Source organism: Protopterus annectens, chromosome 7.part0 (assembly GCF_019279795.1).
Source record: "Protopterus annectens isolate FY-2018-M chromosome 7.part0, PAN1.0, whole genome shotgun sequence".
Taxonomy (NCBI): Eukaryota; Metazoa; Chordata; order Ceratodontiformes; family Protopteridae; genus Protopterus; species Protopterus annectens.
In genome coordinates this window covers 1,693,410,879-1,693,428,323 of record NC_056739.1, presented here as the reverse complement: position 1 = coordinate 1,693,428,323, position 17,445 = coordinate 1,693,410,879, and the positions used below count along the sequence as shown (strand labels likewise).

General features: G+C 40.9%; 1 protein-coding gene across 2 annotated transcripts in view; it reads right to left on the bottom strand.

Moving 5' to 3' along the window:
- FANCI (FA complementation group I) overlaps window positions 1-17,445 on the bottom strand; it is a 2,406,750-nt gene that overhangs the window by 2,135,585 nt on the left and 253,720 nt on the right. The gene's annotated exons all lie outside the window — the stretch shown is intronic.

Below are 17,445 nucleotides of genomic sequence, written 5' to 3'. Positions count from 1 at the left end.
CTTTTATCCATATTTTGTTTTTTTGCAATTATGTCACCTGCATATGTTAACAGAACTGGAATTATTAATCTTTCAGGTGTTATATACCCCACTTCCTTAATTTTGTAATTTATGCCTTATTCTTAACTAATGCAAACAGCAAACAACTCATTGGGCACCCCTGTCTTACACACTCTTAATATGTACCTCTTGGCTTAACCAAACATTTACAAGTATTTTACTTTACTGCTGTACACCAACATACATAAACTTCCTAACATTCCCACTTATAATCTTTCATTATTATCCAGCAGATTCCATGTCCAATTGTGTCAAATGCCTTAAAGGCTCCTATCACGATTTTTTGCTTCTTTTCTATTCATAATATCATCCACAATTTCTCTATCATTAATAATTCTTGACAACCCTTCTCCTTCATACTAAATATATTTTCCATAATAATTTCCATTTTAAATTTAAAATCTCTCATGTATTATTTTCATAAAGACATATTAATCATTATTCAATACTTTCCATATCCAGTTTTTCAAATTGTCTTCTATCTTCCTTCTTCATAAGAATTTAAGTATTCCACTACATAATTCTTTATCTATAAAACCTTCATCTAACAACTCATTCAAAATCTTTAAAAATATATTTTTCCCAATCCCTTAATTTTTAAACATTTCACACTCAATTCAATCTGGTCCTGTAGATGAATCTATATTTACTTGTCCTAATACTTTATCTAGCTCATTTAAAGTAATTTCCTTTTCCAACTCTTTATTCTCTTTTTCTATTAATCTTTTTTTTTTTTTTAACTTTCCATGTTTTTTTAATACCTTATTTTTTCATTACGCATTTTTGTACATATTGTACTACACTATTAATAATCTTTTTCCAGAGTTCATTCCATTTCTCCTTTTACATTTTTTTTATTTCTCTCATTGCAATGTCATCTTCCTTTACTAATCTGCTCAAGTAATTGGATACTTCTTTTTTCCTTATAAAAAAATCATGTTCATATAACAATTCTTATATGAAAGAAATCAAGAAACAATACATTTTTTTTTCTTTGCCAATTTACTTTCTATCCTTATGTTCTAAATCTTCCAATGCATCATTTATTCTATATTTTTCTTTCTCTACTTTTCTCACATCATATTGCCAAAAAAAATTCCTTAAATATCATCCACCATTCAGACCAATTATGATCTTCCATATCTGTATTATTAACTTTTCCTTCTTCACTCCATGCTTGCTCATTTGTTCTTTTTATTGTTTTGTCTATTTGTATATATTTCTTGTTTTCCTTTGTCTCTAGCCATATTGCAAGAGGATCCTGTTTAAACTCTCCCCTTCTCCTATAACTAAACATTCTTATTATTGTTGTTGTTTGTCTTTCAGCTTTTCACAGTAAGGGGTCGCCACAGCGGAACTCCGGTCTGCTAATGATTGGCAGTAGATTTTTTTTTTACAAAACGCAGAGGTGCCAGCTCGATGCTCAACCTTCAACAAAGGCACGCCCATTTCCGCACGCATGCCTTTCTAACGCTACCCAACCACGGGGAGGACATGCAGACTCCACACAGAAGGCACTCCCAAGCCCAGCCGAGAATCAAACGGGAGAACCTCTTGCTGTGAGGTAACAACGCTTCTTACAGTATGATATAAAAAAAAAAAAATGAGAGATTAAGTCCATGAATTTTTGTCCCAAAGTTTTAATTTACTACACTGTACAACTTCCATCATTTTTCTTATACAATTTCCTTACTTTTTACGCTAGCCTCTTAAAAATCACAATTTAATTCTCCTATTACAATATTCATATTTATTACTACATAGTCTAAATTCTGATGATATAAGCTTTCCCTTTCTTTAAAGCTAGTATAAGCATATGCTGCTATAATTCTATACACTTGTTCTTTCCATTTAAATCTACAATGGTTTATCTTCCAATTCTGCTAAAGTTACAACTAATATCTTTACTGTATTTCTGCAGAATACGGCTCAGAACATCTCTCATTTCCCAAATTATGGATTATCGTTCCTCTCCATATTTTCTGTTAGGAATCTTTTTTTTGTTAAAAATGTTGTGTTCTTTTAATATAATTATATGTATATTGCATGCATTACACCACTCCAAAAATTCTTTTCGCTTTACTATATTCTTAATAATATTCACATTTACAGAAAGCACTCGCTTTTCCTTAGATTCATGGTTTCATAAGCTCAGTTAACTACTAGGCTAGCTTTCTTAATAGGCCATTCCAAGCCTAGCCAATTAACCTCTCAAAGGGTGAGAATCAAACAGTAATTTGTGTCTATTTTCTTTTATACTTATCCCTTTAAATATTCTTCTTCTCTCTTTTACCAACAGAATTTTTCTTTTAGTACCTCCCAATTTATCTCCTTTATTTCATAATCTTCTTCTATGCCCTCTACTTTTTCTCATCTAAGTCTATTTCTACTACTACTGAAATTTCTTCTCTTAAATTTTCTTATTTCTTTTCCTTACCTTTATTTTCATGTTTGCAATCCATCAAATGTACAATTTTGTTACATGTATAACATTACAATTCACATTTTCTGTATCATGTTTCATTTTCACACAAATATAAAAAATGTCTCTTTCACAGTTACTTATCAAATGACATTTTTTTTCCACAAAAAATGTTTTGGGTTGTCCCCAGTAACTTACAATACCCCTATTCCCCTCCATATCATGCCTGGCATAAAACGTATTCCGTATTTTTAACACAATATTACAGTCCTAGTCAGCAGTCCATAAGCTCCTTTTGTCATAAAGTTTTGCAACGTCCAGTACTTCTTTATATAAGGCTTTAGTCTCTCTTTCTACCTCTGTTTGAAATCTTACACAGATTTTCTTTGTTGTTTCCCTGTTAAATGCTTTTATCATATAAATACTCCATGGGTTACAGTCTTTCTTTTCTCATTCTCCAAGTGAATTTTCCATTGAAAAAAGACAGTCTCAAATATGTCACAAAATGTCTCTTTGTTAAGAACAAATGTTCTTACCGCATGTGCTTTTACAGCCAATTGAGCTATTAAATTGTCCCACGCTTCATACTATTTTTTTTATCTTCTTTACTTTGAATCCTTACCATGTACTTCCATTTTTCATTTTCTTCTGCCTTGTTTTCTGCTATTCCACTTTTGCTTTCTTTTACTTCCTCTGCACGTTTAATTTTCCATCTCACCACTATTCTTCAGAATAGTCTCTGCATCCTCCTTTTGTATTTTCACAATGATGCCCCCAGAAAACATCTCCATTTTCTAGTTCACCCTGCACCACTTCTTAAAGTAAATCATCCCACAAACCTCCCGACTAAAGGGTAATAAATATATATCCACCATTTGCTGACTCAACTCCAAACAGACTTCTTTGAAACATTTCCTCAGAATACTGCACACATTCTCCAGTCTCGATATTTGCTTTCTCCTCCATTTGCTTCACCACTCCATCATCTCCTTCTCTCGTCACCTGCCTTCTTGTTTCTCTGGGCTATCTCTGTGTCTGGAATGGAAACAGGAAGTGCTCCTCCAAAATGGGCCCCACTTGTAACAATGAAGAACAATGTTCTGATCTCTCTCAACACCTTTCTCTCATCTGATCATTTTAGATACCACCCACAATACTATCTCTCTTATAATGTTCAGTCACATAAGCATCTAATCACTCTAACACTCATGGATTACTAATGAGAAATAAGGGCCTTGTAAATTAAACATTTTTCTTTGGCTCACAATATGCTGGAAGCCTCTCGGTACTGCTAAAGTACAGTTTGTACCTACCATAAATGTAGATGTTCGAGTGTTCACCCTGCTGCAGTGATCACACTAGGGTTATTCTGTCGTCAGGTGGTCCCGCAGTCGGCCGGATTTCCAAAGTCTTGGTCAGACGTCGGTTGCTGTCGCCTCATCCCTGACGTCAGTGCGCCAGGGGTACATATATTGCAACCGACACCATTTTCTTCAGTTTTTCTTGCCCCAGATGTCAGGTGCCCCCAAAAAGGTGATCCAAATTAGAACCAAAAGGTGGGAACACTGTACAAACACAAAATCCCTTCAGCTATAAGCAAATACATCAGAAAGGCATAGCAAAGATTTACTCGTGTTACTCTGCTGCAGTCATCACACTTGGGTTGAGTCCCAAAGCTAAGGTACGGTGGAGGCATCATAGAGGGTTAGTGGAGGCAATGAGGGCCTGCAGAACTGCAGTGGCGAAGCCTGCCCTGGACTTAGAATAAAGAGGTAAGTGGTAGTGTTTGGTGAAGGGGTGTACAGAACTCCAAGTTGCGGCTTCTAAAATTTCCTTGGTAGGAACCCCCCCTGAGAAAGGCAGTAGAGGTAGCTGTTGCCCTGGTAGAGTGGGATCTAATGGTAGGAGGAACTGGTTTCCCATGATGGGTATAGCAGAATCGTATGCAATGGCCTATCCATTTAGAAATGGTTTGCTTGTTTATGGTCCTCCCTTGAGAAGCTGTAGCATAGGAAACAAAGAGCTGGTCAGTTTTTCTGAAAGCCTTAGTTTTATCCATAAGTCTCTCACCTTTGTTCTGTGGATTGGGGAAGAAAGTGGGTAGGTGGATGGTTTGATTTAAAGCTACACTGGAAGCCACCTTAGGCATGAAGGCAGGATTAGTTCGTAGAGAAACTCTGTCTTGATGGAAAATGAGGAAAGGTTCCACTGCCATAAGTGCCTGCAATTCTGAGACTCTCCTAGCAGAAGTTATTGCCAGGAGCAGGGCAGTCTTCCAGGACAGGAACTGAAGGTCTGCAGAAAAAGCTGGTTCAAAGGGAGGTAGCGTTAGTTTTTCCAGAACAAAGTTGAGGTCACATGTTGGTGTAGGGACTCTTCTAGGTGGTCTAATGTTTTTTGCCCCTCTGAGGAACTGCCTTAGAAAAGGATTGGAAAATAAAGGTGGATTAGTATCATAGTGAGCTGAAATAGCTGAAGCATGGGTTTTAGTAGAGGAGAAGGAAAGTCCTTTATGCAACATCTCAGCTAAATACTGCAGAATGTGAGGCATATGAGGTTGAGTTGTGTCTTGGCCTTTAGCTTGGTTCCAAGCACAAAACCTTTTCCATTTGCCCGAGTAAGCCTTCTTGGTGCTTGGCCTCCTGGCCTCTAGAATAACATCCAGTACTGCTTGTGAAAGAGGGGCTGGTGGGATGCTTAATTTGTTAAACAATAGTTTAGACAGTGTAACAAACACCGACATTGAGGGGAAGAATGCTACACAAATATTGGGGAGTGATTTACTGGATTTAACTCAAACTACTGTGATACATTCTTGTAATTTGGTTAATGTTAACAATGATAGTGTTTACAACTTCTCTAATTTAGAGTTAACAGACAACTATTTGTCTGTATTCAAGAAGGGGTTTACATTTGTCCCTTCTTTTAGGAATGAAACAGCCAAAGTATTGGTTAACTTAAAGATGTATACTAGACTGTTAAACCTGGGAGTATTTTTTTTACAAAAAACCTAGTCCAACTATTGACAATGTGATTGGACTAAAGAGATCGAGTACCTTTATACCTGCTGCACACCCATGCATACATAACTTCGAGAAGTTGTGTGAGGCACAACTTAGAAGATTGCTAAGGGGACCAAGGAGGGAACTGGATAATCTAACACCTGGAGAGGTTTTGTCTTCAAGAACTAACTACCACTAATTTGTATAAGGTCATGAAACCTGACGAAGGAGGGGGGGTGGTGAACATGTCTAAGACTGACTACTCGAATAAGATGTGCAGTCTTTTGAGTGACACAAATACATATGCCAGAGTATCTAGGAATTAAATGTGTATGGCATACATTAAAATTGAGTGGCGTCTTTACGAGTAGTTAATGGAGGGAATCATTGATGTTGATGAATACCATTATTTGATGGTTGAATTTCCAGTGACCCCCTTCATTTTTGGAATTCCAAAATTTCACAAAAATCAGAATGACCCACTCGTTCGTCCAATAGTGTCAGCAAAAGGCTCCAAAACAGGAGCAATGGCCTCCTACATAGATTTTCACTGTAAGGGTATTGTTAAAAGTTTGCCACATATTCTAAGGGATTTGTGGCACTGCTTGGAGGTTATGTGACAAAAACAAATTTATGAACCATTTTTGATGGTGACAATTGATGTTACAAATCTTTTTTCGATCATTCCTCAGGTACAAGGTTTGGAAATGTTTAGGAGGAGTTTGGACAAATATAGTGGCTTCCACACTGTCAAACGTAGTGTGATAGTAGATCTTATGGAAATGGTTTTGTCAAACAATTTTGTTGGATTTGAAGGTGAACTATTTAGACAAGTGGCAGGAGTTGCCATGGGTGCTACGTGTGCGCCAATTTATGCCAACTTGGTACTGGCGGAATGGGAGATGGAGAAGGTGTTCCCTACTGAGTATATGAAACAGGTAACGCTGTATTTACATTTCCTTGATGATATACTAATTTTTTGGACAGGGAGTAGGGACGAGATCCATATATTTGTTGATTTTCTTAACACTACCCCATTCTTAAAATTCACCTACACTATACATGGGGAAACCTGCAATTATTTGGATATATCGTTATACAAAAACATGAATTATGTTAGCCTAAATTTGAGTATATACCGCAAGAAAACGTACTCTAATAGTTTCTTGAATTTTCAGAGTTGTCATCCCCACTATATCAAGAAGAACTTGGTCAAAGGCCAAATGGTTAGATTATCCAGGCTGATTAGTGAGGATGAACAGGTAAACATTGAGTTGACCAGCTTGATTGCTATGTTTACAAAAAGGGGTTATCCACAAGAATTTTGTCCAGAGTTAGAAAAGAAATAGAAACTAAGACAATTACATAATTTAAACCTATTTTGCATGGAGGTTTAATGAAGGAATTTCAGGAGGGGAATGAGTTGGTTTCAGAGTCCCATCACAACATAAAAAACAGGCTATGATTTTGCCATATAATGGGTAGGTGGGACAAATTATTAGAATTATTAAGGACACTTGGCAAAGTTCTTTTGACAGTGATACTGTAAGTTTTATATATAGTAGGGGTAGGAGCCTTAAAGAATTGATGGAAGCAGAACCTAACATTGGGACATATAAGAGCTCCAAAATGAGTAAATGTGGAGTTTGTAGTATATGTAAGTTTATTAATAATGGCCCTTATGTGGCAGTTCAAGGCTTTTATAAAACTATTAAGTGTCCAGGATTCTGTAACTGTAATACTAGGATGGTAGTGTACATTGCTACATGTTTGAGCTGTTCTACTTTCTATGTTGGGAAAACAACAAGAAAGTTAAGGCTCAGAATCCTGGAACACCTAAGAGACATCAGGAACAAAAGAACTAACAATGCCTTGTATATGCATAGTCTGAGTTGCCCTAATTTTAAGAGATTTCTGTTTTTTGTAATAGATAGAATTCCATTTAACGACAAAGGAGGGGATTCAAAAGTTTTACTTGAGACGAGGGAGTGCATCTGGCAGTTGAGGCTGGATGCATCTAGACCTCCAGGCATTAATGATCACATCTCAGTTTATAGCATTTTAAAGTATAAAACTACATTTCTTTGAAGAATGTTAAGTATTACGTTATTATTATTATGTATTATTTTTATTACTTTTATACAAACATGTTTATATATAGATTTTTTTAAATGTTTGTGTTTTAAACTGAATAATATTTTTTCTAGTTACAAGTAACTGTGCTTTCCAACAAGCATTGGAGTGAAGTTTTACTGTGACTTTAATTTATAAATTGCTCTTTGGTTGGGGTTGGTTGCCTAGAGGGGTGTGTCTGTAACGAATAGCTTTAAATGTAACAAAGATGAAGGGCTCTTTTACTCTGATGATGCCTGACTATGTATGCGGGTGAAAGCGCTAAGGTGTCTGTTCATATGTATAGATTTAATGTGTTTTTTCGCTCTTTTGGTCTATTAAAGTTTGCAGTGTCTGGGGAGCTGAGCCAGTTTATTATGAAATGGATTAAACTGGGTAACAGAAAATTAATATTTTTTCAAAAATGTTTACTAACTTGCAAAAAGAACAAAGATGAGTGCTATTATAACTCCAATGAACAGCAGCAAAGCAACAAACTTTCTGCAAGAAGTTGACTACTTCATAGAAATACAGGAAAGCAGTCAAAATGATATAATCAATTATACAGAGATCTGGGCACTTAAAAGAATTCACAGACCAATGGTTCAAGGGCCAGTGCCAAAGGCAGAGACTTTGAATTTAAAATAAAACCAATTAAGTAAAATAAATAATTTTAGACATATTTGCTAGTTTGCAACTGAAAGCTTCATGTTCAGACTTGGAAAAGCCAAATTTTGCCCACAGTCTTAATTAGACAAACTACAATGCAAGAAACTGGATAAGAAAGTGTCAAGAACAATAAAATTAGAAGTTATGTACCTACCATAACGTTCCATGTTAGTTGTCTTCTCTCGCCTTCTTTCTTGCTTGATGGGTTCGGAGCCGATCCCTCGGCTCCGACTCGGCACTTGCTAAGCTCGAGAGTCACTTTTACCAGCTCGAGGCAGCCCCATATCCCATGATGCAAGGCGGTAAGTACCCAGATCTCGTTTGCTGACAAAGGGCAATAGCACCAAGCATAAAATACTTCCCAAAGGAAGAAAGAAAACTTACAGATGGAAGAAAGACCAGGTCTGAATGGTCTTCAGCATAACAGTTTCTTATAACAAGGTCTGTCCAGGCCAGGGGGAAGGAGGGAGGGTCGCAAGAAAGAAGGCGAGAGAAGACAACTAACATGGAACGTTATGGTAGGTATATAACTTCTAAATGTTAAGTTGTCAATCTCGCCTTCATTCTTGCTTGATGGGACCGCGTCCCTAGCACCTCTATCCTGGGTGGCTCAATGGAACAAACTCTTGAGGACTGTAGAGCCAAAACTGGCTCTGTCCCTGGAGGCCAAGTCCAATTTGTAATGGGAAACAAAAGTGTGAGGAGTAGCCCAAGTGGCCGCTGCACAAATAGTGTCCAAAGGAAGTCTAGCTTGAAAAGCTGTAGAAGTAGCTAAGCTCCTAGTTGAATGTGCTTTAGGTTTTGAGCACAGCTGTTTTCCCCTGAGCGTATAAATTTCAGAGATGACCGAAGAAAGCCATCTGGACAAGGTCACTTTAGAAACAGGAAGGCCTTTTTATTATCCGCATAGGAAACAAAAAGTTGATCAGATTTTCTAAATTTTCTTGTTCTGACCAAATAATATCTAAGTTGACGGTGGACATCAAGATAATGTAGCTTTTGTACAGCTCTATCTGAATAGTTAGGGAAAAATACAGGAGATCAATGGATTGATTCAAATTGTTCTTTGAAGCGACCTTAGGTAAAAGGTTGGGTTAGTTCTCAAAGATACTCTGTCTTTGTGAAAACCAAATAGGGGTCGAACCGAAAGAGCATGAAGTTCAGACACCCTCCTGGCAGATGTAATAGCCACTAGGAATAAAGTTTTCCAAGAAAGATATTTCAGGAACAAGAAACAGCTGTCTCGAACTTGGAAAGAATCAAGGATGTCTGCACTAAATTTAGATCCCACTGAGGAGGAGGATTCCTGATTGGAGGCTTTAGTAGGAAAATTCCTTTCAAGAAGGCCCTGCAGAGCCTATGGGACATAATATTATGATCTGCTATCCCGACATGAAAATTGGAAATAGCAGCCAATTGAACTCTGACTGTGGAAGAAGAGGAGCCTGCATGAAAAATCTCTGCTAAGAAGTCCAGGACTGCCTGAACAGGGGCAGTAAAAGGATCAATATTCTGGGCCTTAGCCCAATAAGAGAAACGTTTCCATTTGCTTGTATAAATCCTCCTGGTAGAGGATTTTAGCGAAGCTACTATGATGTCTCTAACTGGGTTAGAGATCAAAGGAAGCCTGGCTAAGGAAGGAAGTGGAGCAACCATGCTGTGAGGTTGAGAGAAGGGATTGACTGGTGCAGCTGACCCGATTGGTGAATCAGAAGATCTGGCACTGGGTCCAGATGCCACGGCTGCACCAAAAGGTGATGATGGAGGAACGGGAACCAAACTTGTCGAGGCCAGTAAGGGGCAATGAGAATCAATTTGGCTCTCAAAACGGTAGCTTTCTGGATCACCTGAGGGATCAGAGGAAATGGAGGGAAGGCATAAAAAAGTCCCTGGGGCCAATCCTGGGTCAGAGCGTCTCTTGGGGATGGCCTGATAGAGGGAAGAGGCTGAAGAAGTCTGGGCATTTGCTGTTTTGGGGAGTAGCAAAAGATCGCAACATGGGCGACCCCATTCCAGAAAAATCTCTTCCGCTATAGATTGCTTGAGAGACCACTCGTGAGGCATGAGAATAGCTCTGCTCAATCTGTCCGCTACAATGTTGGTTTTCCCAGGGATATGCGTTGCTACCAGAAACCGATGAGAGGAGATCGCCCATTGCCATAGTCTGAGCGCTTCTCGACACAAGGGGTAGGACTTGGTTCCGCCCTGTTTGTTGATATACCAAACTACAGACATGTTGTCTGTGTGGACTGCAATTGTCCCTACGGGAAGAAAGTCGTTGAGGGCTTGCAACGTTAAAAGCACTGCTCTCATCTCCAGGACATTTATGTGCAGATGGTGCTCGAACGGCTGCCACGTCCCATTTACCATCCTGCCCTGATAATGACCCCCACCCGATCAGGGAGGCATCCGTGGTGACAGTGGCTATCGGGGATGGGGGTACAAAGTATCCGCCTTGGTGAACCTGAGGCGATGTGATCCACCAAGCAAGATGCTGTTTGCATGTCTGTGTCACCAGAATCTGGTGACGCATTGGAAGTTGCTGGTATGACCATTGTGTGAACAGCATCCACTGAAGAAGGCGCATGTAGAATCGAGCCAGGGGAAGAAGAGTAATGGCCGCAGCCATGAGACCTAATACCTTTAGAACCATTCTGGCCTGTACTTTCTTGCTGGCCAGAATGATCCTGACATGACTCTGAATGTCTGAAACTCTTTGATCTGTAAGGGTAGCTGACATCCGAACAGTGTTTAAGTTTGCGCCTATGAAGGTAATAGACTGGCAGGGCGATAAGGATGACTTTTCGAAGTTGATTGAGATGCCCAAATGAGAACAAAGGTCTATTGTGTAATCCCTGGCTTGTATAAGCTGATGCCTGGTGGTGGCTGACAGGAGCCAGTCGTCGAGATACGGAAACACCTGGAATCCTTGACGTCTCAGGTGAGCCGTGACCACTGCCATGCATTTGGTGAACACTCTGGGGGCTGTAGTGAGACCAAAGGGCAGGGCTCTGAACTGGAAATGACTGGACCCCAGCCGGCGGAGAAATCTCCTGGAGCGTCTGTGAATTTTGATGTGATAGTACGCATCCTGAAGATCTATTGAACACATCCAGTTGTCCTTCTGTAAGAAGGGCAGAATTGACTGAAGAGTGACCATTCGGAATCTTGTCTTCCTGACAGACTTGTTGAGTCTGCTGAGATCCAGTATTGGTCTCCAGTCTCCCGTCTTTTGGGGACCAAAAGCACCTTGAGTAGATTCCGGGCTCTGAATGGTCTATTGTAACTGGCTGAATGGCTCTTTTTTGCAGTAGTTTTGAGACTTCTAACTCTGCAACCTCCCTTAGACCGGGTGGTACGTCTGGAAGGGAACTTGAGGGAAGGGACTTTCCTCGAAAGGAATTATGTAACCCTTGGATATGATCGACTGTACCCATCTGTCTTGAGTGAGGGAATGCCAGGCTTCTGGGTACAGTGATAATCTTCCCCGACTGCCGCCAAGAAGGGACAGCCGGGCAACAACTCTGGTATCCTGACAGAGCTTGTCAGAGTGAGGCTCCATGTTTCCCTGGTTTTCGGACCCCTCTACCTCTAGAGCGGCGTCTGTTGTTGTTACCCCTCTGCCTCTAGGGGTAAACTGACCACGTGAATCGCGTGACTCCTTGGGATTTACGGAACCACATTTTCCCACCTTTCTGTCCTTTGGGATAAGGTCTAGAAGGGCTGGAAAAACGGACTCCAACAGCAGAAAGAGTCTTGCCGTCCTGTTCGCACCTGGTCAAGGTTTCCTTCACCTGAGGGCCAAACAAAGCTGACCCATCAAAGGGAGAATTTGTGAAGGACGCCTTAAAGGGATCCGCAAAATCACATAGCCACATCCAGGCTTGGCGTCTAAGAGCCACACCTGTACCTGCGGCTCTACTCGCTCCATCCGCAGCATAAGATATTAGCCGCATGGAGGAGTTTGCAATGGAATTGAGGGTTCCTAGCTGCGAAGCAATTTTTCTTGAGCCCCTGCAGCTGTAGGATCCTGAACTACTTCACCCAGCTCCTTAAGGATATCCCTCTGGAGTCTGGTGAAGTGACATAGGTAATTCAGCGAACGCATAGCAAAGGTCGCTGAGGAAAACATCCGCTTACCGTACCTATCCATGGTCCTAGAGTCCTTATTAGGAGGATGGACGGGCACGGAAGGATCTGCAAGTTCCTTTTTGGTGGCCGCAGCCACCACCATGGCATCAGCGGGGACACCCTTAGTGAGGAATTGCTTGTCACACGGGCAGTGATAAATTTTGAAGGCCTCCTAGGGACTGGCTCTACAGAGTCAGGAGCTGCCCACGCCTTCGTGCAATAACCTGCATAAGGGGTCGAAGGCGGAGACACCCAGGAGGTGGAGGGCCGAGATCCAAACGCCTCTAGGTATACTGACTCATCCTCAGAGGGATTGTTGGTGGGCCAGTTTCCCCTCTGTTTCAGGAGTTCTAGGATGTCTGAGAAGGAGACATCCTCAGAGGGGGATCTAGGGATCCCTCTGACTCATCAAAGTCAGTATCCGAGTGACAGACTCGGGAGTCTACATGCTTCCTCTTACAAGTCCTCTTCCTAGGAGGATCTCCCGAAACATCAGGAGAATCCTCGGAAGAGGGGAAATTCCCAATGGGGAAACCTGAGGCGGAGGATCTCTGGGTCCTGTAGCAAGAGAAGTGGCAGAGATGTCAACAGGTACTATAGAGGGAGGAGCTACGGAACAGACTGCTGACTGAAACCAGTGGCCAGTACACTCTTCATTAGCTCGAATGCTCGCCTCCCAGGCAGGTCCGAGAGAACCCGCTCCCAAGAGCTAGGAACTCCAGGGACCACCGAAAGGGAAGTCTCCGAGGCAGATGTCGGAGCCGAGCTCACCAAGGCCGAGGCTCCAAGGGGAAGAGCGGGCTCGGACAAGGGTCCGATGCCACTCACCCCCTCGGAGGAGACCATGGAAGCCCGACCACCGAATCCCTCTAAGGAAGGTCTCGAAGAGGAGATAAGAGTAGAGGCTGAAGGAACAGAAGGAGGTATCCGTCCTCCAGCCATAGCAGTAACCATTCCCGAAGACTCCAACTCTAAGCTCTGGGGTAGAGTTGAAGGAGGAACTGTAATGGGGTGTGGACCAACAGTCGTCTGTTGAGACGGACTATGTAACATTTGGGCCAGTACCTGTGACTTAAGTAATCTACTGACCACTCTCTCTAGGTCATGATCTGACAGTCTGGATGACCTTGAAGATCGGCTCCGATGGCTCCGTTCCGAAAGAAGAGGTGAAGCCGGAGCCGAAAGTACCGGCCCCAAGGAAGGAGCCCCCGCCCTCTCCCGGGAATGACCCATCGGAGCCGATACTATAGATCCTGTCGGAGCCGACTTCGGAGCCGACAGGAAGCCTCGATGTATCGGCTCCAGCGGAGCCGATACAGCCACCAAAGTAACGGTGTCGGAGCCGATCGGGCCGACACCGATGCCTGTGCCACATGGGTGTCGGAACCGATCGGAGCCGACACGAAGTGGTCGATACAGATTCGCACCGATAGCCATCGGTGCCGAAGGCTGTTAAGCCAGAATCGGCTCCAGCCGAGCCGATCTCGACTCGAACGAGTCGGGCCGAGGCCGCAGGCTTAGACACAGAAGCCTGGGCCTTGGAAGATTTAACTGATTTAGATGGAGCCGACTTAGCCGGAGAGCCCTCCGGCAAGAAGGCCCCTAAGGATCAGTTTGTTGCGTCTTTCCTGCAGGACTCTCTGGCTGAAGGAATGACAAATAGCACAGGAGTCCTGCAGGTGAAGAGGCCCCAGGCAATACAGGCAAGAAGTGTGACCGTCTGTCAGAGACATCTTCTGACAGCACGAGTCACACTTCTTAAAACCTGAGACCCTCTCCTTTGACATGGTGCTTTACACAAACACACACACACACCAGTCAAAAAATTAACTTAAATAAAATACCAAAAGGTATTTGTATAAAAAACACACACACCCTAACAGGGAGGGGATGGGATGGGTAAAGTCTGACTAAAATAAATTAGAAAAGACAGGGATTTTCTGTCACAAAATGTAAATAATTAACTAATAACTAATAATTAAGGTTTTTTTAAGAAAAAGGGGCTTAAATATTCAAAAAGTGAATCACTTACCAGGAGCTGGTAAAAGGAGGACCTCATAAGCGAAGCGGCAAACGAGATCTGGGTACTTACCGCCTTGCATCATGGGATATGGGGCTGCCTCGAGCTGGTAAAAGTGACTCTCGAGCTTAGCAAGTGCCGAGTCGGAGCCGATGGATCGGCTCCGAACCCATCAAGCAAGAATGAAGGCGAGATTGACAACTTAATATCATACATTAAACACTCCTGGGCTAGATGGTATCCTATTCCTTGTTTCATCAAAAGGTGTCTTCTCAAACAGGGGAAATAACAGAAAAGGAATACATACGCCAAATAAATTTCTGATCCAATAAAACTAAAGCCAAAGAAAAGGATGAACCTGTAACTATATTTACACAACCCCCAGAATGTGAAGTTAAACGAAAATCATACTTACAAGCGTACCTCTCAACCACTTAGCACAAGAATTCTGGGCAAAGTCAAAAATAATGGTGGGGACAAAGCTCCAAAATTAGAGAAAGATTATAAATATTGTTCTTATAAACTTAGAAAGCTGATAGCATAACATGTTTTGCATTAGCATGCATTTTCCAAGGGATATGTAGTCTGAAACTCAAATGTGTATTTATTAGTGAAATTTTCAATGATTTTCCAGAAAACCACAAATTTTATGTGGGACAGACCAAAATAGGAGGCAAAAATTTGGAAATTCTGCAAAATTCTGGACCATTGAGAGGTACACCCACAAGTACTTCAGCAACACTAAAAGAAACAAGCAAAAAGAGTGAAAAATAATATGAAATTCTTCTAAAATATTAACAGTCAAAATTATAGTTTAAGAAAAATTCATGGTATCAGGGAGAACAGATATAATGAGCATCACTTACTCGGCTGTACAAAAGTAAACAAAGGCAATCCATAAAGTTTGTCAAGTCTAGTATCCCACCTGTGACCCAGAGGGTGACAGGACCAACAAGAAACAGAGTACAAAGGATTAGTCCAGATAAAATCCTTTCACCTAGAAGATTTAGGAGACTCTCTCTGATACCCTCCCTGTGGGAGGAATAAAGACACCTTGAAGTTTCAAGTAGTTTATTCAGTTAAGCAGGTAGATGGTTGAGTGCTCTTGTTCTAATAATGGTCCAAAGACAACAGGCTCAAGCCACAGAAGTCTTACACAAACACTCATTCATCTCTATCTTCTTAATGGAATAAACTACTTGAAACTTCAACAAGGTATCTTTACTCCTCCCACAGGGAGGGTATCAGGAGAGACACAGTCTTCTAGATCTGCCAGCTAAAGTAACTTCAGCTGTACAAAAATGGGATGAAAATGGGACAGAGTACATGATGCCTGGCTTGAGCAAAATAATTCAAAAAGTTAAAGCTTCAGAAAATTGTACCTTAGCTGTTTTAAAGAAGGAAAGCTGTAATTTCTTCTTCATTGTAAAGGAGAGCAAAATAACTCAGTTAATCAAAAGAGTTCAGCAGTTTTAGGAATTGCAAAGAAAAAACAGTTGGTAACATTATTACATAGAAGCAGAAAGAGTTAGGATTAACAAGAGGTTGTTGCTCCAGCACTCAGATAGACATACCTCCATATCAGAGCACTAGTGCATTATAACATGAAGACAGAGTTAATGGGCAGACAGAGAAAAAATAAAAAGCATACATAATTGATGGCATAAATAGTGATCAGATCCTGCAATATAAAGACTTGTTAAGGTACAGAATAACTTCCACATGATACAGCTCAGCAGAGAATAATAACCTCATTTAATGCAAAGCACCCACATATGTGGAAGACTAGGAAATCAAGATCACGTCTTCTCCCTGAACAATGAAAATTTGAATCTTTTATACCATTTTTGATCAAATGTAACATTATAAAAACTAAAATACTGCAAATGACCAATTCAAAGTGAACACTACAGCAGTAATTTTGCTAAGATCTCCTGACTATCTGTAACTTCCCACATTGGGGACAAGCTCTGAATTCCAAAAAATAACTTTCTACACTTGCCATTTTGGCATTATCATGTTGGCAGTAAATAAATCAGAAGCGGACTAAAACAATCAGGAATCTGAAATGAAAGCATATATTTAAACACAAACACTAACATTTTTACTTCATTTTACACTTCTCCCCACAATAAATCATGGGCCTGATTCCAAAACACTTGCTCTCAGTGTACATGACCTACTCCAGTGTAAACCTGATTCACAGAAGGGCCTTACACTGAAGTCAGTCAATTACACTGACAGCGAGTCTTTTGGTTTCAGGCACACTAAGAAACCCAAACTTCATGAGCCCAGGACAGCTCATGCAGAAGTAAGAGACAGGGTAGGAAAATCAAGTGGATGGCCTAAACAAAATAAAGTGTCAAACTGTGAGAGAAAGAAGGAGAGAAAACTGTACCCTTAAACATCTTAAATGGAAGCAGTTTCAGTTTGACAGCAAACAATTTCACTCTGCATTCTTTTTCTTCACATTACTGCTGCACCCTACACACAAAATAGCATTCTGGTTATAAAAACAAACATAACAGTATTTATTATTGGAGAAAATTAGTTTATTCCACTTTGATCGGACAACTGCAGTCGATTTGGACAACTTGTCAAAAATGCTCCCTAGCAAAGCAGTACAACCCACCCCTTTTCGGGAAGGGGGGGGGGGAGAGCACTGATCTCCTGTCCTTCATAACACCCTCTTTTCCTTAAATATACTTCAGAGTTGCACAACTTTGTAGAAAGGGAGTGATAGTGATATGACCTGATCAGTGAAACAGCTCCTGATCTGCTCTGAAGGACAGCTCCCTGTAAGAGCTATAAAGTGCTCAAAATGTAAAACTTTCAAAGTCAAAAAACTTTTTTTTTAAACAAAAGTAACTGTAATCAGTATAGGTTCATAGGTAGTTATGAGACATGTAGTCCAGGAGACAATTGAACCTAATTCAACCTAAATTCCCAATTGCCCCAAAGCACCATCTGGTTAAGAGATTTGCTTAAGTTCACAGGGTAGGAACTGACGGCAGAATGATTCAAACCCT